Raw genomic sequence first — 25,578 nt, 5'->3', positions numbered from 1 at the left:
CATTAGTGTAAACAAAGCAGCAGCGCTAAGAAGCAACGCCAAGCGAAATGCCTAATGAGCATAGAAAAGCAAAAAAGCGCAAAACATTAATTTCACAGCAAAGATAAATGAAGCGATTCTATGACAAATTCACGCGCATATGCAACTTGCAACAAGCAACGCAACTGGCCGTGGCAAGCAACGCAACTGACCGTGGCAAGCAGCCGAGGACGTATGCAAACGAACGCAGCAAGTTGTTGCACTTGAAGTGTCAGCGCGCAGTGTGGCAGCTGATGTGGCCGCTGTCCGCTTGCTTGCAACAACGCGCAAATTATTTGGTAGCAACCGGCGTAGCGGTACTTGCTGCACAAAAAATTTCAAAAGGAAAGAAAAAGCCTCAACGCATAGCTAAAAAAGCTACCTCACCTCTACATTACTGTGAAAAAACAAAAACAAAGCGCGTGCAGAAAATTGCTAGGAAATGAGAAATGAGCATTTCAGTAGCATTTGACACCGGCCGGATTGCATGGTGTGCATGCAGCAAGACATATAGACGTTGGCAAAAATTAAGCGCACACAAAAACCATTGCGCCCAGAGCATTGAAAACGAGCTGGCGCATAGAAAAAGTGCAAAGCGCAAAAAATTTTGAAAGAAATTAATGCTTTGTTTAGTTTGCGTAAATTATTGTTGCTGCTGGCGCGTATGACAGTTGCGGCTGCGCCAGGTTGTGTCGTCTCATTGCGCATGCGTAGATTCGAATTTGGCTGTAAGCGTCGACAGGTGCGACAGTAAGATGAGCATAATTCGAAACTCAGCAAAGCTGCAGCTTAGTTTAGAGTTCATATGAGATTCTTGTTGTTGTTGGCTAGAAAATGCAGCCAGGAGCCAATATCATCAAATATGAGAATCTTTGTTTCTTAACTGCTCCATATTAATATCGAAGGAGAATTTTTGATATCTCAAAGTAAACTCAATAGTAATTTTTCTATTTTGTCTCTTCTCCTCTACGCTACGCCGGTCTACTGATTCGTATTGACTTTAAAATTATAAACAATTTCAACTAAATTTGAAAAAAAAAGATTTTCGACTGAAGATCAGTAACCAAAACTTAAGCTTAGTACTATCAGCAGAGACCAATTTGACAAGAAAACTAAAACTTACCGATTCAAGCCCGGTTAGAACGTCGAAATAACTGCCTTCGGCCTGATAAAATCTAGGTCGATTCCCTTGAACCCCCTGTCGTAGGTATTGATCCTCAAACCCAGAGGATTCTACGATTATGACGTCAGACAAAGTTAAGGATGACATGTGTTCGAAAGTAAAAAGTTCGATCTTTCTGGCTTTTGTCAAGGAGCTTAACACACTCAGCCGATGAAGCTTCACACATATCAAAATACTACATGAACATAACGAACTCTTCTCGAACAGTTTCTGGCAGGATATTTCACAGTGGAACAATCAACACCTTCACCGACGCCCAAACCACCACTCATCGCAGACGAAGAACTCAATTTGCCCCGACAATCTAGAGTGACCCATGTGCAACTTCGTTTAAAAAACTGTAGCTTATTAAACTCCAGAATCGACAGCGTCATATGACATATGCCTGGTATGAAATGGGTTCCCACATGACTCTAACCACCTCTTTGCAAGCCCAGCGAATCCTAATCCATCTAGCATCACTCTCACTATGGTCCCACCCTGTCAAGGACAGCCAACCTGAATCTTACCATCTAATCGGGAACTAGGTACCACATATAACAACAACAACAAGCAAATTGACAGTGATTTTGGGACTGAACTATTCATTAGTTCAAAATTGCTTTCGCTCCTCTGTTATACATTTTTCTTAGAAGCGCGCCCTTGAGAGCTCTTCTCACTCTATTAAACCCTTCAGCGCAAACTAATTAAGTCAATGCTAGCCTGTGAGCTTTGCTAATTATCTATGAGCTTAAAAATGCAAATATGCAGTCGCATGATGGCACATCAAATCCTCGCTGAGCACAGAGCCAACCAGCAGCCAATTTCTTGAATCTCAATTTCTTCTAGGAAACTTGCGCAGTACTTAAAACTCAATGAAACTCAGCTAATTTGCACTTATTTTCCGCTAAGCCAGACACACAATAACGCATTAAGCATTTCCTGCACACATGTGACATGCCAAAAGTTTTTGACTCATCAACAGCGGCAGCAACAACCAACAACAGCAACAATGCCAAATCAAACTAGCCTGAGTAATCAACAGCTATATTTGCCATAAATTATTGAAGTTATGTGACAGATTTTAACGGCCGACGAGCGCACGAAGACGAGGCCCACAGTTAGTGTGGAAGAAAGCAAATAAACAACAAAAACAATAGCAGCGATAACAATGTTGCCAATGCAATTGTAGTCGGTGCGCTGCCAAAGCGATAAAAAAGAGTTGCGGCGCATAAAACGAAGCGCATAAAAAAGCGACAAAATAAAGCTTAATAATGATGGTGTGGTGGAAATGTGAAGCGCTGTTAAAAATGCCATAATCCAACACACACAATAAAATTTTTTATGGCAACTAAATTAAAAGTGATTGAAGCAGACGTAACAAGCAGCGACAGCGGCAGAAAAAAAAATAGCAACAACAATAACAACAAAAACAAAAACTACAACAACATGGCCAAACGAACTAAAACAACAAAAATTTACAACGAAAAATAACAATAACAACAATAGCAATAATACGCATAATACCAGCAACAACAACCAAGACCGCGATAACAACAACAATTACAACAAACACATCAAAAGAAAAAAACAACAACGTCAGTAGCAATAGTAGGCAAAATACCAACAACAACAACCAATATTAATCAGCCGAGCGGTGGTAAGCGCATTTCGTACAACAACAACAAAGCTGAACGACTGCACGGCTGCACGAACAAGCGCGGAATTTTTATGGTCAAGACCCCATAGTCCTGCGCGCTCAACCGTGCGTCTTTCTATCCTCACTGCAATTGCTGGCTGTTTGTTGTTGTTTGCAAAAAAATTTCTTCAACAAATTTTGCACAGCAAGCGCTAGGCATGAAAAGCTAACGCGCTCCGAGGAGAGGAGAGATGCGCGCGCACTTGTTATTCGCTAATATTTGTTCGTACGCTGCACGCTCTTTGCAGCATTTTGCTGCGCTGCATTTTCGTTTATCAAGCAAACTTTTTGCACATTTCAATTTCTCTCCACTTTGCAGCCGCTTGCTATAATTAAAAACGTGATCACCATCGAAACGTATTGGTGCCGATTTAACAATGCACAAATCATTATTGCCGCGTTGCGCGCTCGTTCCCGCAAATGCCTACAAACACGCACACACACAGGCACTCATACATGTGGTTGTATTTTTCGTTTTTGTCTGCTGCAATGCGCCTGCGGCAGCAAATTTCGAGCGCATTATGAGTAACTATTAAAGCTTTGCGCTTACAAATTGGTGTCACTGACTGCCCGCCGGGCTGTTCCAGATCCTTGATGGTGGTCGTAAACTCACGCTTGTGCCCGGCAATCATGACTATTGCTATGCGTTTCCTCTGTGTGAGAATTTATCGCCACTTCATGTGCCAGCGGCAACTCAAAAAATTTCAAAAGCAAAAAAATAAATTTAAAAAAAACATTAAAAAAAAAGAAATTAGAGTTATAGACATTAGTGTTGTACTTTCGCAGCGCTTTCGGCTTTAATTTGAAAATGAATATAAATATGAAATATAGACTGCATTGGTTATTAGGTGGCATATCCGACAGTAAGTCATCAACTTAACCAATTTAATTAAAAGGATCCAAGAATCAAACCAATTAGCTCACAACGGAAAATATAGCTCTGTGTGAGATGTTATTTTAATTTGTATATACTAAAATGCTGACTTCGCAAATCTTAAGAAAACATTATCTGTCATTGATCGTTACAGATATATGGTATATCCAACCAATGATTAGTGGAGTGATTGCCTCAGATAGACCTCAGTTCTTTCTTGGTATCCTCATACAAGGACTTGATTTAGATCGCCCAATTTGTATGAGAGCTATACCCAATAGTGGTCCGATATCGACGGTTCTGACAAAGAAGCAGCCACTTGAGAAGAAAAGGTTATGTGCAAAATTTGTGGACGATATCTCAAAAATTGAGGAACTATGTCACTTATATACATTCAGACGTATATGCCTAAATCGACTCAGCGCTGATCATTTATATATATAATTTATAGAGTCTTCAACGTTTCCTTCTGGGTGTTACATGCTTCGTGGTAAACTGTAAACCCCGAAAGAACACTTCCGAAATCTTTATAAAAATTAAAGGCCTTTAATTGCCACTTACATATGTATATTTATCAAAATTAATTTGATGAAAACATTAAAGCAATAAAGTTCTATATACATTCTTCCTTACTTGGTTATGTAGCACAATAGACCAGAGCAAATCCTCAATTATTTATATCTTTTCTTACTAGGAACCTAACCTAACTAAGGTGAGGTTCCGTTGATCCAAAAAATCAACGGAATTTACTTCAACTGTCATTCGTTCTTTGTGTTACCAATAAACTCATGAAATTGGATCACCTCATGCATCGACGATGTGTTTTGGTCCTTGAGGTAATATCAGTTAGAGCCACTTCGCTAGATTCGCAAAAGATGTGTCATATGAAATATTTCAATCACAGTTTAGCAAAAGTCAGGCAACATTATTTCACCTCACCTTCTTCCAGCAAGCTTTTGCAAAAAGCCTCCGATATAATATGTAGCCGCACCGCGGGTTTTCTTTTGGACAAAATTCAATCGGAACACTTACAATTGCAGCGAAATTGGCTTTACTAAGAGCCAGTAGTTCGGAGGACCTCTTACGGTTTAAACTAGACCTGAAGGATCTCACAGTCGCACAAGTTCTGGTTGTTGACCAACGCTGATGATCTGACAAAGAAAGGTATCCTACTGTATGGAAGAAGATGAGGTGGACACAACTCAACACTTCTTTCTTGACTGTACCGCATTTAGAAGGTTAAGACTTACACATTTTGGAGCGCATACCTTCAGAAATTCCATCGAACTGGCGGGAATGGAAATTAAACACCTATACAAATTTGTATTGGCTACTAAGCGTTTTGTTAATTCATAAGTTCGAACAAAGGAGTTTTTCACGTCTACGGCTTCACAGAGGACTACATATAGCAGTCCATGTGCGATCTGTATAGATCAGCGTAATGGAGCCTTACCTAACAAGCGCTTGCTGGGCTCACTGGAGAACCATATCTAGAGCGCAAGAAGATATCTCATCGGATGAAATTGGATGAAGGTCCCGCTCTCATCGGCTCAGTTTTCGGCGATTTCGCTGTGTCCGGGCACTTATACAAATCTAATATGGAAGAAGCTTGAATCTATTGTTAATGAGATTATGCACTCCTTGACTAGTTTGGAGCGCTAAGTCAGCGTGCCACAAACCGCTCTGCCATCGGAGTAAATGCACACCTCTTTGAAAGAATCTGCGTTTAGAACAGTCCATCTACTACTACATGGATGGCAGCCATCGCCGCTTCAGAGATGCTATGTGGTCTGGTAGTCTAAAACTAAAGTTTATGGAACAACAGAACATTCCAGCAAGTATAGGGTGGGCCATATAAAATTTTAAATTTCGAAGAAAAGGCGTAAAAGATTGAGTGTAGCGTTTGCTGTATGGCACGTAGCGCCGTCCTGCTGAAACCAAATGTTGTCTAAGTCTTCCTCTTCAATTTGCTCAAAGAAAAATTCGGTTAGCATTGCGCGATATCGCTCACCATTGATGGTTACGGTTCCTTCTTCATTTTCGAAGAAAAATGGGCCGATGATTCCACCAAACCAAAATCCGCAAACTCGACGATTACATGCGGGTTTTCTGTGTCCTAAATGCGACAATTCTGCTTGTTAAGGTAACCATCGAGGTGGAAATGAGCCTCGTCGGAAAAGATGATTTTTTGGTAAAATTGACCATCCTCGGTCGAACGATCTTTACTTTCCCTCTTAATTTCGATCTATCGTTGAAAAAGCTCTATGCAACTTTTCTCCAACAGCTTTGTCCCACTCACTGTATACAATCATCTTAAAATTGCAATATTTCGTTTTTGATCCACATACATAACGCTTTGAATCGTTTGAAAACTGTGAATTTCCACAACTTGTTGGGCAACTAGTAAAAATTTCATGCTTTTCTTATTGAAACTATTTTGAATAGGCAACAAGATAGCTAAACAGCATTATTGCACAATCGGCCCGGCCAGCATTTTAAGCTATTACCGTTAAAAATCAGCAAGATGTATAAAAAATGGGCGCTATTCTAGTGACTACGCCGATGATTTACGAACCGCAAACGTGAATTGCATTCGAAAAGCCAGCGAAAAGAGACAAAAGAAAAGCCAACTATCAGCAATGAAATAAAATTTCGAACACAACTAATATAAAGCAGCCAAATAGATAAAAACACGACTCAAGTCGGGACGCGCAGCGGTGCATAAATACAAATACACATATATATATATATATTTATATATACATAGGCAGAGTTGAGTTGTGTACGCTGACCATTATGTGAGCGCTCAATAAGTAATAATAATGACTGCAAAAAATTTGTAAGCACCTTTAGTTGTAAAACTCATAATAAATGCGATTTCACAATAAATCACGATTTTTCGAATCGACGCGCGACTCATTCAGCTATATACAACTGCATACATACAGACGATGGAAACAATTGCTAAGGAAAAAGGCAGCCCAATCGCTGGATCGCAACAGATCGCGAGACGACGGAGCAGCGAGCGAAACATCGAACCGATCAATATGAGATACACTAAACAAAACGTTGAGGTGGATAAATAGCTGAAACAACAACATCAAAAACAACAACAACAGTAATAATAATAATATGAAAGACAATAGAAACAATCAGCTAGTAATAAACGAAAGTGCATGGCAGCAAAAGGGTTTGCAAACTGAAGGATCAACAACAACAGCAGCAACAACAAAAACTAGCAATATAATAGCATAACGACGAATATGAAAACGAGTAAAAATACGAAAATAGCAACTACTCTTAGCCACGATCGTTGGCCGGAGATGACAAGCTGGTGCAAAGGCTGGCAAGAGGCAAGTCGGCGGCAGCATATTGCACGCCGCTGCCAAGGGTACGGAATTTCGAGTGCACAACAAGTAAGCAACAACAAAAAGAAACACAAACAGTGAAGTTACTGCGCAAATATCTTGCAGCAACACGAAATTACCGGGTAATAAGCAACAGCAGTGAAAAGCCAGCAAACAACAACAAGAACCACGAGTAGAGTTTGCTGAAACAACAACAGTTTGCTGTTGAGGCGATACAAGCGGAAATATGTTAAGTGTGGCAGTGAAAAAAATTAGTTAAAATGCAAAAATTGCTGTCATTGAATATCGGCAGCAAATTTCATGCCGCATTTGCTGGCGTGAAGCTGGCAGCGGCGAAATTAAGCGCATGCAGCAACAGCTTTAGCGACAAGCGCGCAAATTGTCAACCGAATGGGCAATGAAAAATTGCTGTTTCTCAAAACGGTGTGGAGAAATGTTTAAGCGCGGAATGGGCATAAATAGAAAAATTATGAAAACACAGGCGTATCGCGAGTGTTTAACATAAGCCGCGGGCCGTTGTGTATAGGCAGCAAGCGCAAGGCGGAAGCGTGTTTGCAGCGCGCAGCGGCTCAGCAGAGGTGCGGTAGGCAGCAGGGTGTAGAAAAAATGTAATTTTACTTAATGCATGTTATTTCTAGGAAGTTTTGAAATTTTTTGTTTAAGAAACTTTTAGAAAATGATGAGTATTACTTGGGAGAAATCAATTCTTTTATGAGTTTAGATGCAGATTAAATGCATTTATTTAGTGTCGTAAAGCATGTCAGAGTATTCTTGCATTCTCAAAATAGAAAAAGAAAATAGTGTTTACTTCAGTTGCAAAGAATAACCTTCACAAATACAAAAGTTTCGTTAAAGGAACTTAATTCCCATAGTTCAATTTGTATGGCAGCTATATGTTATAGCCATTCGATCTGAACCATTTCATCAGACATTGTACTATAGCTATTGACAATGAACTGTGCCAAATTTGGTGACTATACCTTTTCACATTAAAAGGTAGTCCATACAAGGACTTGAGTTTCGTGGTTCAGTTTGTATGACAGCTATATGTTATAGTAGTTCGATCTGAAAAATTTCTTTGGAGGACTTAGCAATGTCTTAAATATTAATTCATGCAAAATTTCATGAAAATATCTCCTCAAATAAAAAAGTTTTCCATGCAAGTACTTGATTCCAATGGTTCAGTTTGTATGGCAGCTATATGTTATTGTAAGCCGATCAGAAAAATTTCATAAAGCTATCTCCACAACTAAAAAAGTTTTCCATACAAACACTTGATTCTGATCTTTGAGTTTGTATGAAAGCTATATGATATAGTGATCCGATCTAAAAAATTTCTTCGGAGATTGTACCATAGCCTCAGAAAGTAATCCATGCCAAATTTGGTGAAAAAATCTCTTCGAACGAAAAAGTTTCCCATACAAGGGCTTGATATCGATCGTTGAGTTTATATTTCAGCCATATACTATGGTGATCCGATATCGACGATTCAGACAAGTGAACAGCTCCATAAAGAGGCAAAGCCATGCAAAAAATTTCAGAGCTATATCTTAAAAACTGAAAGATTAGTTCACATATGCACAGACAGGCGGACAGACAAATGGTCATGACTAAATAGACTGAGCTAACACGTCATACTAATCATTGATATATTTACTTTATAAGCGCTCTGACGCTTTCTACTAGGTTTTAGAAACTTAGAGGCATGGTAGAGCAACATGCATGAGGCATAAAAGGCAGAAGAAAACTCAAAAGACACATCAGCTTGTTGACGTTTAGTCTACACATACTGCCACAAAAAGCGGTAGCTGATGCATACGTGAATACAAAAACTAAATAGTGTTGTCTAAACTGCCATATGCGAGCATGTTGCATTGAGTGTGCGGACGAGCGCGAGAAAATCGAAAAAAAAGAAAAATCCTCTTGCCTAGCTCTTACCATTTCCTTCCGCATTTTCATTATTTTATATGCCAAAATTTCAAAAAACCCTTACTTCAGCGCGCTTTTCCCAGAACTCGTGGGCATTAGTCATAGCGGCAGCGCTGTAGCTTTCTAATTTCCAGCCACCGCCTGCTACCGATCACCAGCCTCCTCCACTACCAGCCAACAGCACTGCTGTCTACGCCACCTACATACATATATGTATATATATATATATATATACTGGCGCGCCTTGGCGAACGCGCTCTATTTTGCTGGTGATATTTTCGTTGACGGCGCCTGCTTTTTCAATATTGACGCGCTGCAACATTGTTGCGCTGTTGCACTGTCGCAATAGTGAAATTTGAATTCCTTGTGCCCTGCGCGCGCCGAGTTATGAGGCATTGAAAATGCGCCAGCTCAGCGCAAGCGTAGCGAAACCGCACGGCCGCGGCGGTTTTGGTGGCAGCAAACACGAAGGCTTCGCGCAAAGTTGTCTCGCTGCTTATGGGGCTGTTGTTGTTGCACCAGCAGCAATGAGGAACTGCTTGCGAATAATATTCAATTCCTTTTCCTTTGTTTCCACCGCATTGCCACACCGCCGGCTTGTGAATGCGGCTGCTTCACTCGCTGCGCGCGGAATTGATAGAGTTTGCACGTTTTAAATATTGTAAAGCCGCCATCGCCGCCGCCACCGCCGCCGTCGCACTAATAGATATGGTCGAATTGTATTGCATTGTAGATTTCGGCAGATTGTTGTTGAAAGCGCTGGTTGTTGTTGTTGCTGTTGCCGCTGCTGCTTGTAAACTTTTATTGCTAATGGCGAAATCTTCATTGTCTCTGTGGCACGTAGCAGTGCTGTTGCCGGCCGCCATGGCCAATATGGCATTGCTCGCCGTCGCTGCTTGCCTCACCTTTTGTTGCGCAGCACGGCATCCTGTCCGGCTGCAGTTGGTTTTTCACAGCGCTCTTCAATTTCTTTGCTGCTTCATTGGCTTGCTTGTGAAGTTTTGCTATTTCACTTTTGTAGCTGTTGCTGCTGTTGTTGTTGTTGCACGATGTCTTATAATAATAAATAGCCAACAATGCAATCAATAAGAATGTCGTCAAGCTTGTCCGTTGTTATTCGCTTTTCATAATTGTTCGTGATGTTGTGATAATTTATGTTGTTGCAGTTGTCCGCATTTTTTTGTTGCACCGCCTGCAATACTGCTGCTCTGCTACTCCACTACTCTGCTGCACAAAGCAGCCAATAAAGATTCGCCACAGCAGCGGGGATAACAACTATTACATGGCAGCGCACAACAACAACAAAGGCAACCATAGTTGGCAACCTGGTCGTTGGTCGCTATCGCCGCCATTACGGGTGTATTTAGTTATTGGTATGCCGTCTCGTACTTGTCTTTGTCGCTGTCGATGCCATCAAGTTCACAGCTATTGTGCGGTATCAACTACACAGGCCGCAGACTTGACTTGCTTGCGATTGATATAGCTGCGTTTTGTTGCAACAAACGCTGGCAGTAGTTGTTGCCAACTAGAAATTGTTGTTAAGCGTATTGATTCGTTATAAATTGCTCAGAGATAATAAATGGGATTCACACATACATATTAACGGATTTAATCTGGTGCAAATTATATTACAAAAAACCTTTTCTAAGATTGCTAAAGTCTCAAAACCGTTAAAATTATGTGAATATACTTGCTGCTGACTTAAATAAGGCCAGAGTGGCGAATGAAGTCTGTAGAGACACTCCGCAGGTGAATAAACTATTGAGGAACTTAGACGGCAAAGCACCTAAGAAAGTAGCGAACGCAGACGACATTGTCATTTTAATATCTAGAAGGTGTCTATATGCAATGGATGTAGAAGTTCACGCAAGTGAAGACATTTTTCTGAGCGCCATTCACTTGGGAGACCAGAAATGATTCTTTCACATATGACTCAAGCAGCTCACGACCTCCGGTCTTAGACCAAGTCCCCTCTTGGTAGCCGGTCCGCTTAAAGGCTAACTAAAGTGAGAAGGCGAAACATCCCTCCCTAGGGTTGTGGTAGCAAGCAGTTCTGGAGCTGAATTCGGAGAATACGGATCTACATGTTTACAAGAAAACACAAGATCGTTCCATGGAAGCTTCCTTCCATAAATGGCACACAACTCTCTCTCAAGAGCCGCAACAAACACCTGCGAGTAGTCTCGTATAGCAAACCGAGAAAGCAGATGTGGAAAAAAAACGAGAAAGAACAGCATTGCGTTACATGCATATAGGCAGCTGCTCGGCAGAACCTAGGGACTTTCGCCCTCTCTCATGCACTAGTGCTACACAGCTATTGAAAGAGCAATTCTGTTCAACGGTGCAGTAGTTTTTTAGACAGGCATACGGTGATCTACCTACCGGAAGCCAATGGAAAGAGTTCAGAGAATTGCTGCACTAGACCAATGAGGAGCTCTATGGGGCGGTCTTTGAACTTTTACTAAAAATGCTACCCACAGACCTCTTCACCTTTTAAGCTGCCGGACCACCGCAGTATATTGCAAGCAGAGATCTTAACTATTGCAAAAGCGGTGGAGCCAGCTGCTAATGCATCGGCAGGCAACTCCAAAGTTAATATCTACGTTGACAGTCAAGCAACAATCCAGGCAGTAACTTCTTTTCTCATATCAGCCGGAAGTGTCTTGGGTAGCAGAACAGCAGTTTTGCTGTTTGGCTGTCATCCGATAACGTGATCGACGTTCGTAACATCTCCTGTGCACAATAAGGCAACGTTTAAACACTTGGGGTCCGAAAAGTATAAGACACTAGTATCGATAGAGCGGCTGCGGAATCTAGTGAAATTCGCGTCAAGCACTGTCGTCTTGAAGGCTAACTATTACTTTTGAACTGCGTCGAACACTCCAGCTGGAGTGCTATCATCCATCCGGACAACATGACCTAGCCAGCGTAGCCGCTGTCTTTTAATTCGCTGATATGTTGAAGTGGAATAGTAACTGTATTATTCAAAGCTATTAAAGCTCCTTCGTGATACTGTTAAACCACAAAGGAAAAAAACAAAAGAAAATAATCCTCCCGATTTTCAAAGTCTTCTTGCAGTTCGTTGGGTATTTGACATTGATTGATCCTCATGCTTAGGAACCAGTGCTACACAGCACTTTTTTTTGTTATTTTGGGGTTCACTTTGTTTTCATGGCCTAATCTACAGCCGCAACGGCCTTCATATTGTGGCCAGAAAATTTTAGTGCCTTTGCAATGGGGCTTCCTTTTAAAACATATAAGGCAGTTGTTATCAGGGTTTCAATGTCATTGGCATTAGTGCTGCAGAAGAGACAGAAAATATGCTGCAAATAATTTTGAGGAATGCTTTTGAGATAGATGGGCTGTGGTATTTCAATCGTGACTTTTCCATCGGCTACTTGGCCTGTTTCGACCTGCTCCATGGCTGTATTGGACTTACCACCCAGAACCCTAAAAGAAAATGCTCGAGCAGTAATGGTTAAGAGGTGGCAAAGCCAATGAAAATTCAGTCCAAATGAACGTTCCGGCTGATCCCCGACATCGAGTTATGTCTGAAATGATCACACGGTGCGGTGGATATTTTTTCTTAACTCAAATTCTTAAAGGACATGGTTGCTTCAAAGCATAAACGATTCAAACATGAAAAAACAAAGAAACCGAAAACAGCAGCGGAGAAGAGAACTTCAAAATTAAACGGATCTCTAGAAAGTGAATCAAAGCAAAGAATATCAAAATGACTAAAGCATAAGTGGATCATTGGGCGGCATATGTTGGACTCAAAGACCAACAGTGGTGGCATCGAGTAAATGGAACTTGTGACTGATTGTACTTAAAAACGTAATAGCTTTGTCAAAAGATCCTCTCAGCGTAATACGTGAGGGAGGTACAGGGGCGATCGGAACATGACGGCAGGAAGTTCAGCTCAGATTATAGTTTACACTGACTTGGGAAACAGGCCTTCTCTTACTACTAATATTTGCTCCAGGGAGCTAAATCAGATGAATTCGGTATTTGCTGGTTGGTGTTAGATGAAAAACGCACGAAGAATCAACCGTCAACCGTGCACCGTCGTGATTTAAAAAACCAAGTTGTCGACACATAATTCCGGCCTTTTTTACGAATAGCGTCGCGCAAACGACGCATAACACTCAAATAGTTTTCTTTGTTGACAATTTGGCCGGTCGGAATGAATTCGGAGTGCACCACACTTCGATAATGGAAGACAACTGTCAACATAATCTTGATATTTCACATGATTTTTTCTGTTTCGGCGCACATTTGCCACGATAATCGATCGACTGATCATCTGTATCCAGGTTGTAAGCAAAGATCCAAAACTCATCGCCAGTAATAGAACGTTTCATGACATGCTGGCAGTCAGAAAACGTTGTTTTACAGGCGTTAACGCGACGCTGGTTTTAGGAATTTTTTATAGATTTTGAATCCACTCGTGATTTCATTTTTCTTAGGCCCAAATTACATTTCAAAATGGTTTTGACTGATCCTTCTGATAATCTAATGATGCCAGTAATATCTGTGACTGTTAATCGTCGATTCTTAAGCACCAATTTCTTTATTTTGTTGACGTGTTGATCATCACTTGATGTTGATGACCATACTCGACGTGGGTTGTCCTCAACACGTTCTCGACCCTCTTTGAATAATTTGCGAAAATTAAAAATACTTGTTCGCGACAAATAATTATCAAAGAGGACTTTTTCCAACAATCTGATCGTTTCGGCACCAATTTGATTCCGCACACAAAATTTAATGGAATTTCTTTCTACAATAATTTAAGTCAACGTAAAAGTCGCCAACAGTGCACTCAGTAGTGACAGAGAAAGTCTACGCAACAGTGCAAAATAAAATAGAGTCATATTACAAGTCTAGCTATACAAAGAAAGACACTAACATGTCACCACATACAAACAAATCTGCAAACTTGCAACATGGCCGCAAGTGTGTACATTGTACAATGCGCGCTGTTGGTACTTGTTGTTGTGCTTGCGGTTGCTATTATTAACATTGCTTAGTGCGCGGGCAATTAACAAATCGGCAGATCTTTTTCAAAAGCGCAACAAAAGTCAATGTTGCACAAGCGTAATGCAATGTTGCAAAGGGCGAAAACACAAAAGGTTGGCCAGCAATGGCAAAGATTGCAAACAGCGTTTAACTGCAGACATATATTCTCATAGTTTTTCTGTGTGTTGCACTCATTTGTAGTGGTGCAGCGGTAATATATATGTGCGGCACAGTAAAACAGACCAATAGTCATAAACGCGCCGCTGCAACAATAAAGCAAACAGAAAATGAAATGAAAACAACCGCAAGAACAATAGTCACACACCGAAATGCCCTTTCAGCTATTTGTCTGCATGCGGCGCAGCGCTGGTGGCGTGGTAATTGTTGCAGACAGACAAGCCAAAAGGTGAGCGTCTCAACAATTTGTAAGAATATTTCAAGGCGGCAGGCAACAGACGTCGATTTTTATGTCAGCGCAGATTGGTTTGTAAGTCTGTTTGTAATCGGTTTATGCACCATTGCTTGGCTGTGTGTGTGTGTGTGCGTGTGTTTGCAGTGTGACTTTTCGCTCGACACTTGGCAAAACCAATAATGTGTTGCAACAACTAAATTGCCAGTGTTGCGCGCACCACTTGGTGGGCAGGCGGCATTATTTCTTTGTATGTGTGTATGTGTAAGAATTCTACAACATTTTTGTTGACTGTCTTTTATTTGCCTTCAGTTTGCATGTCTCTAAACGAGATATGACTTGTGTACTTGCAACAACAAGGTAGGCTTTAAAGTATGCTAGTCGCAGACAGTGTCATCGTCGTTGCATTTTCAATAAATGCGATCCAACACTGCGGTGATCCGAGTTCTTGCGCTTAGAACTCATTTCTGTACTGCATCTAACTGAATTTGAACTTGCAACAACGTCAGCAACCAAAGTCTACAGCTTAGAGTTATAGACTAGCTGCTAATTACAGTCTTTGAGTTTTAGTTTCCAAAATTACTCTAACAACATCTGTTTATTGAGTACAGATGGTACAAAATATGAATAACATTAATCGAAACATTTATTTCAATAATTCCTCGTCTCTCTCTCTTACTCTTTTCCTTTCAGTTTTCGTTGTCGTTATGCAACGAACATGTGTCGGACACTTCGTTTAACTGCCTAAATCAAATAATTTAATTAATTTACAAAAGAGTTTTTAAAGTTAACCGCGTTGCCCACATACTGAGACTCCTCAATATATGAGACTTCTTCATATATTATAACTCAGCAGCGGTGCATGGCGGTTGGTAGCTCTGATTAATATTGTAATGTACTTAAGTCTGGCAATAACCGCAGAATCTTATACGCCAGGCATATAAATCGCCACGCGTATCTAGATAACACTTTGTTAAAGCAACCGAATCGGTGATCTACGTGCACTCACAGACATTTTGGTTGGTGTGAATATTTAAGCATGTAGTTATGGTCATTGCGACATCCTCAGCGCCACATGACCAACCGCAAGCGTGGCGAGTGGTCGTAAGAGTTGATTGTGGTAATGATTCTTTATTTTAGTTTTCATTTTCAATTTCATCTTCAATTTATTTGATTTTCAACTTCATCTTCCTTAAACTTCAACTTTAACTTTAATTTTAATTTAGTTTTCATTTTGTCTCACTGTCTAGCTTTATTCATGTTCCCCTCATTTTCAACTTCATATTTTTTTAGTTTTATTCCTACCTTCATCTTTACGTCTGGTTTTCAGGTTTAGCTTCATCTTTATTTTCACCTCTATTTTCATCTTTTCTTTCAACTTCAACCTCAAAACCAACTTCATCTTCAATTCCAACTTCAAATTAATCCGCAACATCAACATCAACTTTAGTTTCATTTTTATCTCCATATTTATTGTTATTTTCAAATTGATCTTCATGTTAGCCTCCATTTTGAACTAGAACTTTATCTTTTCTTCATTACCATTTTCATCTTTCCTTTCAAGCTCAATTCCAACTTCAACTTTAAATTCAAATTCAAATTCACGTTGAATTTCAACTTTAACTTCAACTCCAAGTTCAACTTGGAAGTCAACTTCAACTTCAATTTCAACTTCAATTTTAACTACAACTTCAACTCCAAGTTCAACTTCAAAGTCAACTTCAACTTCTATTTCAACTCAATCAATTTCAACTTCAATTTAAACTTCAATTTCAACTTCAACTACATTTTTATCTTCATCTCCATCTCCATCCTTATTTTTATTTTCGGTTTCAACCGCCACTTCATCTTTACCTTTATCTACAATTCACCTATATCTCTACCCAAACCCAAAGCAACATTTGCATAAGTTCCTCTCCACATAACATTGCTTCCCTTACATTTTGACTACTGGGTTATGAGTATTCTATCCGTCATGTGTTTGCGCAACGTGCGTATGAGTAATTTGCAATGTCTGTACGCGCGGCGCGTATAAGCCGCACATTCCGTGCGAACGTGTGGTACGTGTTCGCTTTAAAATCATAATCATGCTCATAATAATAAAAGTAATAATATATGATGAATATGGGCGGAGGACAGCGATAAAATTCAAACTGGCTATCTCTTCCGCCGTCCGTCCGTCCGCGCGTTGCTCCTTGTGCAACCATTTGTGGACAGTACAACGTCCATTCGCCCGTCCGCGCGTCCGCCCGTGCGTGCGTCTCTGTGTTTGGTTTGCTGCGCGATTGTGTATGCATTATTTGTGATGACGGTGGCGTTTGCCGTTGTTGTTGTTGTTGCCACCACAACTTCCGCGCTACACTTCATTGGTCAGTCAGCGCGTTGTTACACTGTAAACCGATCTGTCGAACGAGCGTCGCGGAAACGTTGCGCACAACGTACAACCGTTCAACTGTTCAACAACAAGATCGGATTTGAAAGAAGCGCTGTTTATTTTTTTTGCACTTAGCAAACGGTTGCAAGATACGTTTCATTACGGCCACAAGAACAAATAAGTCATAAGACCTACCGGTCTTACACCAACGACAAACGCAGCGCAGCGCAGCGCAACGCCTGCAAAGCCAACAACACTTTGCTTTGTTGTTTTTGGCTGTGTGGCTAGCACCGTTTGCTGGCCGGCTGCTGCGTTGTTGGCGCGTTGAGCTGCGGCAAAATGACGATTTGATGATAATGACGTTAAGGAGTAAGCGCACACGTAGCACAACGCACACACGCACACATTGTGATACAAACATACACACACATGCGCCGCTAACAAACACGTGTTGCGCTGAAGGTAGAGTAGCACAACAACATCAATATGACGAAAAACGCACAGCAACTCATAACTTGTCTGAATTAGTTGCCAATAAAGTTTTGTGTTTTTTGCCAACGGCATTCGCGGTTTGGTCCGTCATTCGGCTGCTGTTGCTGCCTGCTGCCTGCAATAAAAGTGGCAAACGCAGCCAAGTATGCAATAAAATTAATTAAATTTGTTGAAAGACAAGCGTGGATGAAATCATCCATTGTGCTGGCGCAACAACACCAGTGAGACAGCGGCACAACATGTTGCAAGCAACGGATGTGTGGTTTCAACTCCTCGTAATTATTAACTAATAATAATTAACTTATTAATATAAGCGCAAGCGTTGAGTGCAGTCTAAGCAGCAACATAAGTGCGGCAACATATATTCCCATATATATACAATTATATATGTGTTCATGAGCGCTTCATCGCGTCGCGTATAAGTTGAACTAGTCTAAAGTGCGCAGCAGTTGTCTTGTGTTGCTATCAGCGAAAGCATCTGTAGCACGCTCTTTGCCGGTTAATGTTGTCACATTAAAAGAGTCACTTTTGTGAGAGCATAAAATAATCTAGATATTTAACTATTAAGAAAATGCATAATAAATATATGTATACATATAAATGTAAATATGTAAATATGCGAATATTACTTTTAATATTGTGGCAGCCAATAAAGAATAAAAGCAAGTAAGAAAACAAAGCAAACAACTTAGCGACGACTAAAATTTTTATAGCAGAGATTTCGGTTATGAAACGGGTATCACAAAATGCTATTTATGCCTTCAGCTTCTCCTTTTTTCTATCTATTTTCATCCTTCATTTCAGCTTTAACTCCAACTTCAATTTCAACTTGAACTTTAACTTAAAATTCAACTTCATGTTTACTTAGCTTTTATCTCCATTTAAATTTTTATTTTCAACTTCATACTCGCCTTCCTTTTTAACATACTCCTTTTTTCATTTCACCTTTCCTTTCAACTTCAACTCTAGCTCCAACTTCAAATTCAATTTGAATTTCAACTTAAAGTTCAACTTCAACTTCAACTGCAATTACAACTTCAACTAATAATACCGCTTAAATTGGAGCTTTGGCAGTCAGTGAATATATCTCGTCTCAACCGGCTGAAGGCTTGTCATTCGCACGGTTAATGTTTCACTCAGCGTTTCATCATCCTTCGCACTTGCTCTGCATTCCGCCGAATACATTTTTGAAATTTTCAGAGGGAGAGATCTTAAGAGTAGTTAGTTGCCTGACAACACCTACAATATTACTAAGTTCTTTTTAACCTAGAAGTAGTAATTTTTTGGTCCATCCACTATCAACAATTCAAAGTAACTTGGTGGCATGCATCGTGTTGCTAGTATTCCAACACCTGAGGAGTTCTTCTAGCGTCCATTGCTTCAAAGAACCCTTGCAATGGTTTAGGGCAGCTTAGAGGAATTGACCGACCGTGCCAGCTAGTCTGTATTTTCATTTCCGTTTACTTATTCTTTTAGGACTGAGTACTCAGATGAGATGATATTAACCCAGTTAGCTACTGACAGTCTAGTTGTTGCCTATTACCTTACATAACTTAACCCAATGAGACATAGTATTTTCGCTACAGAAGGCTTTAATTTCCGTTTGGCTATCCACGGGAAGATTTGTGAACTTTCTGGTTGGAGCAGAAGCCCGCTTCATAATTTCTTTTATGCCCACAATTCCGACCTGAAAAACTGAATTATAGTTTGAAGCTAACTTCTGTGTACGGATTACTACAGAAGATGACTGTTCCTGTTCCTATTTCACCTTTTGGTCCGTCTGTGAATATGGAAATGTCGATCACATCTATTGGACCATTATTTTCTTTTGGGGGAATGAAAACATTGAATGAGGAGATCCTTAAGAGAGTTAGTTCCTCATGAATCTCTTATCCGCGGTAGCATAGCCAATTTGGCCCAAGTTCATTAACAAAGACGAGTATGAAACCGTGTCCGCGATTTCGCCGAATCTGACTCCAATTATCTAAAATTAAGGATGATTGAAATCCATTCCTAAACAGTTGATAGCGAGATCATCTGCGTAATAGAGGACCCTAAAGTCGCCCCTGTTGTTTAGAAGTAAAATTTCATTGATCAAGTTAACCCAAAGTAAGGAGAATGCCTCTCGACGGGGTGCCACAGGTAAAGTAGTGAGCGATTTTTATAACTTCCCCATCGTATATGGCTTGTCTATTGCTTAGCTTATAACTTAACCAGGCCAGCAAGTTCTAGTAATGTTAAAAAAACGATCAATATCAGTGCAGCCGAACTAGCGCAACTGAATGCACTTCCACACCAATGAATGCCCTTGAAGTGAATTCGATTGCACTAACTACCTTAATTTTTTATTTAATGAGCTGGTCGTAGATGCCTTCCATATTTTTCAATAGGTTAGAATTAGGTTACGTTAATCCAATAAGCCACGCATAGACCGGTTTTGGTCCTATGTGATACAAGATGGATTTCGGTTGCTAGGTGCATGAGGAGTAGTCATACTTTAGGATGCCTGCGCTTGAAGCGAATTTTAACAGACTCTGTGGCCTCACTGTCGATACTTCCTCCAGTGTATCATACCGTGAGGATCCCAAATGCGTACAGCGTAACCTTACCGATGCGGGACAAGAGCAGAAAAGATGTTCCATTGTTTCTCTGGAGCCTTGCTCTAGACATTTCCTGCAGTCTTCTTGATCTTTCAGCCCCATTCTCCGGACGTGTGTCGCCACTAGAGATACTTTTCAGTAGGAAGAAGGTTAGACTACTAAGTATATATGTAAGATTTTGGCAAGGAATAGTTGTTTTTCTCCGATTTCGCAATGATATTAACTTTGGCTTCATGCCACCTATTTACTTGGGGTGTACGCTAAACGGGTGTATACTAAAAATGCAGTTAAGACAGATAGATCTGCACCGTTTGGTCATAAACGCGTTATTTTACCATCGTTACCGACTGCTTTTATAAGGTTTCAAACTACTAAGAGCGCTTTTATGACCATTTCTTGGGTGAACACGAGTCCGTCATACAGGCTGGGTAATATGACAGTTTGGAAATATCTCACGTCTGGCTCCAAAAAATGTTTAGTGATTCCTTCATGTTGAGCGCACTGCAACCTTGATTATCAACAAGTTCGGTCTTTTGAGAAAAAACTATATCTAAATAAATATAAAAATAAACAAAACCTCGTACTTGAATTGTTGTCAGACTTGAAGCAAATCCTCAGACTTCACTACGACCAGAAAAAGTCATTGAGCTGTTATAGGGCATACCTTTTTGAAATCGAGTGCGAAGTCCTAAATGAACGCGAACCTCAAATGTCAGGGTCACAATATTTGCTGGTTATAATACTGAAACCGCTTACATACAGTAAAGGATATATAAAATATATGTATATAAATATAACTACGTGAAGTAATACTCCACATCATCCTAAAGTTGCATCCGTTCTCCACAGTTGCCTACAATGTATGTAAGCCTTTATGCGCCTATACGCAATTATGGCTGCACTCACATGCCACTAAATAAGTGAGCGACTTCATTTGTTACTACTTTGTATATTTTATTATTTTTTCTTGCAGTCTGTCTTCTGCCTTTTACTGCCACGTTTGCTCTAGAACATGGAATTAGTTTTTCCCAACCCACGCGTAAATATTTTATAGAAACCGATATGCGTTCACCACGACAAAACACAAACACACACGCACACATGTAGACAAACGGAGAGTAGCAAAAGCCAGATTTTCAATATTAAACTAAGCCATAGTTCAAGCCACAGACGATGATGTGAAAAATGCGCCTGTGTATGAGTGCGCCTGTCGACGCGGTACAAGCTTAAGCGTGGCCACAACAGCGCTTTTTGACAGTGTCACGACAAAATTATGTTCTAAAGCTGACAACATTTAAATAAACGTGGCGCAGACGTGCGACAACAATACAAGCGCGACATCAATAACAAAAACTCAACGTATGTATGTAAGCGCGCTTAAGAATATGTATGTCGGCATAAGAACTTAAAGCAGCATGGCGGAGCGCAACATGAATTGCTTGGCAGCAGCAAATAAAAAATATGAAAAAAGAGCGCGGCGCGTCGAGGAATTGATAGTTTAGAATTTGAGCTTAGAATGGTGCTTTTAGCAGCGCTAGTCAGCTAAAAATGCGCACACGGCGCGTAAAATATTTAATTCTGGTATAAGTATGGGATTTTGGTGCGCTGTAGTAACTTGAAAACTAATAAGAATTTGAAAAACTTTTTATGTTTGAGTTCTCAAGTAAATTTTGAGATAGCAAGCACTTTCATACATTTATTGCTAGAGTCCAAACAAGCAACAACTTATTTACCCTAGCATGGCGACTAAGCTGGCAAATGAAGCGCTCAACATGCAACATGCAAACCAAAACAACAATAATAACCAACAACAAAAATATGAAGACTTTGCGTAAAAGGTAAGCGGCAAGGCAGTGCGCGAGTGCGCGCCAACATGCACCTTACACTAATGACCAAATGACACGATATCCACTTGTAGCTGACAAAACATATTTTCAGTTGGTTTATGTAAATGTATAGGTTGGCTTGTAACGCGCTAAATATATGCATATCACCCACTGGCAGGTGGGTAAGTGCACGCACACATGCGCTTTGCGCACACCCTACACAACGCGGCGGAAGCGTTCCGCGCTGCGCGCGCCAACTGCAACGCGTTGTGGCGAAATATTGTTGGCAATCAGCGCAAAGACATTAACACACAGTCGCCGGCCATTTGACAAGAAAGTAAGCGCGTCGCTTGTAAGTCGCATGAAAGCATACATCTTCTCAACGCAGATGACGCCATCTCGCTTGCTCCTGCTGACGCGCATGCACTACGCTGACGCGCCCGTTGTTAATCTACTTGTGGCGCTGTGTGTATGGATGTGTGCGCGCATGACGCGCTTTGCCACCGCCGCTTGTATGGCCGCAAGGTTACTACGTTTGCTGGGGCACGTTCATCATTTGCGCGCATGCGTAATGACTTAGCACCTGGTCGCGCGCACATTAAAGCGCTGCGCGACATGACAACTCTTTGTATTATTTTCGTAGTTTCTACCATGTATTGTTATTGCTGCCTGTATATGTGCCTGTTGGTTGGTGGTGCAAGTTATTTAATTTAAATGTGGCAGCAAATACAAAGGTGTGCAAGCACAACAAATCATAGCTATGGAAGAAGACTGCCGCGCAGTTTGTTTGTTGCATTTTTGACCTCTTTCGTCACACAAAACTTGCCAGTCGTCACAGCCGCACTCCCCACACCAGTGCCAACATAACCGCCGCCGCTTCAACCCGCAACCAGCAATCGGCGTCTCGTACGAAATGTGGAATGCTAACGTTGGAAGTACAGCAGTTGTTGTCAAGTTGTTTACAAATGACACACAGCGAATGCAGCGCGCATTGCTCGCTACTCGCTGGCAACATGACAATACCTACACTTATGTAGCAACATGGCGTCTGGCCGCGCAAAAAGTTATTAGTCGATTGTGTCGGCTGCTTGACGACTTCTCGGCTGGCCTCTGTGCGCGGTGCGCTGTGGCGGCGCTGATTCTTAGTTACGCTTTTTGGTGCGCTGGTGCGCTGGTTGGTTGGTGGCCGCGCTTGCTTGCCGATGGCTGATGGCTTCTCCTCATGTAAGCGCTTTAGTTCTTAGTGCTGTTTTGTTCTTGTTGTAGTTGCTGTTCATCATGTTTGCCAGCAGCATAATTCTGCGTTGCATACAACAAAATGGTGTACAAGTATTTAAGCCGACATTTATGCGCACAAACGCCGACTATGACGAGCAATGTGTTTGTTTGTGTGTGTATGTATGTGTTTAGAGAAATTCTATGTGGGATTGAGGAGTGGCCACTAAATGAATAAATATATAGTGGAACAATGTAATGAATATGTATTGCGCCTTGTTGCGTTCGTCTAAGCAACGGTGATAACTATTATGTTATATATGTAATATTTATTATAAATTATATATTTGTTGTTGTGGGACAAAGCAAACGAATATTTTTTCGCTTGGTACTGTCAAAAATAGGCTCTAAGACACCTCTGAGATAGCCTGCCACTCCAAGTACGAGCACGCTCTTTATTGTAACGGGAGCATTCTTCACCGTACTCTTTTCTATTTTTCCTAATTATCAGTTAGAAAAAAGCAAATCTCGCTTCCAACTACTTGTTAAAATATTTTGTTCCATAGATTTTGTTGGAAATTGTGATTTCAGACGGATATCGCAAAAACTGAAGGACTGGTTCGCGTATATACAGGCGGCAATCAGATGGACATGGCTAAATCTACTCAACTAGTCATGTTGATCATTTTATACATATGTATGTGTAACTTATTGGGTCACCGAAGTTTCGTTTTAGGTGTTAGGTTAAATGTATTGAAAAGTTAGAATTCCATTTTAGCACGAAAAGACTTACTCCTGAACAACGTTTACAAATCATTCAACTCTATTATGAAAATTTACGTTCTGCAAACAGTGAGTTTCGAGCGTTTCACTCAACTTATGGTCAACATAATCGATCTACTGAGCATACTATTCATAACACCTAACTTTAGACCCCGCATTTCTTATTGAATAATACTCGACCGAAAAGACCACATCCAGCACGCAGGGAAGAAAATATATCAGCCGTAGCTGAGAGCGTACAAGAAGGCCCTGCAGAATCGTTTCGGCACCGTTCGCATCGACTCGGACTGACGTATGGAACAACTGCCTTTTACGTCGAGATCTGAAATTGAAAGCGTACAAAACACAGCTTGTGCACGAAATGAAGCCGCTTGAACTTTCCAAACGACATAGTTTTCTGTGGGCTGTTGGAATGTTCCAAGAAGAAGCGACTATTTCGAGCCAAATTTTGTTCAACGATGAGATTCATTTCTGGCTCAGTGGGCATGTAAACAAGCAAAATTGCCCCATTTGGGACGAAGAACAACCTGAAGAGATTCAAAAGCTGTCATTTCATTCAGAGAAAAAAAAACGGTTTGCTGTGGTTTGTAGACCTGTGGACTCATCGGTCCATATTTCGTCAAAAATGATGCCGGTAACATCATAATCGTCAATGGCGAACGTTATCGCGCCATGATCATCGACTATTTGAAGCCTTAAATTGAAGTTCGTGATTTTGGGGACACCTGGTTTTAACAAGACGGCGCTATTTCCCACACATCGCATTAGTCAGTGGATTTTTTCCTGTGGGGATATGTAATGTTTAAAGTATGATTCAGGCCTTGGAGCACAACATCACGCGCGCCAATTACTATTAAAAATGCTCGGACGAGTAAACGAAAAATTGCTTCAACGGACCAACTCACACGTATGTAGGTGCGGCCAAAAGAGGTAATATTTAAAAAATAAATCCCAAATTGTTTTGGCATACGATCGCTATTTGTGCTGTTTACAGTAACTTGAAAGGTTCATCTCGGCCAAAAAGTTGATTTTTTTACAGCCTTCGACATAGATTAACCGCAGACTGATGAACTTAATTACATTTCTGGTGATGAAAGGCCCTCAAATACCAGTGTTTATCGATGGTACGTTGAATTCAATCGAAGCCTTAGACCTCTCCAAAAGGAAATCTCGTGAAGGTCATTCAAAATCGGTTGTTCTTTCGGGAATTAATGATGTTTTGAGCAAACAGATATTGCCAGACTGTTATGTAGTTGTAGGTTGTTCGAGAGAACTTGGAAAAAATATGGTCGCGATGCATTCAAACACGTCTATGACATTCCGACAGGTGGCGAATCGTCGCATGACCTCTTTTTGTTCTCTTACGTAAAAAATAATCTAAGCGGACAACCTTTTTCGACACTTGAAGAGACGGTTAATGCGTTCAGAATGCATTTTTTGGAGATACCTCAATCCGAGTGGCTAAAAGGCTGCGACACTTGATTTAAACATATACAAAAGTCTATGGATTTTAATAGAGAATGAAAAACTGTAAAACGATTTTTGATTTAATATTTGTTTTTGTGCTCCAATCCCGAAATGAAAATGGTAACTCTCGTATAAAAAAATATTTAAGTAAAAATTGTTAGTTAAATATTGCAAAACTAAAGGCACTTGCAGGTCCCCCAATCTATTGTTGTTGCTTTTTACATGCGAACTCATAAAAATGCTATAAAATTTGGAAGAATGAAAGGTATGAAGGTTCAAATTGGAGCTTTCGTTGCTGCACAGTGTTCGTATGTTGCAAAGATGCGGTTTTCTAAATTTG

General features: G+C 40.6%; 1 protein-coding gene across 2 annotated transcripts in view; it reads right to left on the bottom strand.

Annotated features, from left to right (window-relative positions):
• LOC105227822 (cadherin-related tumor suppressor) overlaps positions 1-25,578 on the bottom strand; it is a 357,862-nt gene that overhangs the window by 83,675 nt on the left and 248,609 nt on the right. The gene's annotated exons all lie outside the window — the stretch shown is intronic.

The sequence above is a fragment of the Bactrocera dorsalis genome, chromosome 1, assembly GCF_023373825.1.
Source record: "Bactrocera dorsalis isolate Fly_Bdor chromosome 1, ASM2337382v1, whole genome shotgun sequence".
NCBI classification, from domain to species: domain Eukaryota; kingdom Metazoa; phylum Arthropoda; class Insecta; order Diptera; family Tephritidae; genus Bactrocera; species Bactrocera dorsalis.
This window is presented reverse-complemented; position numbering and strand designations above follow the sequence as displayed.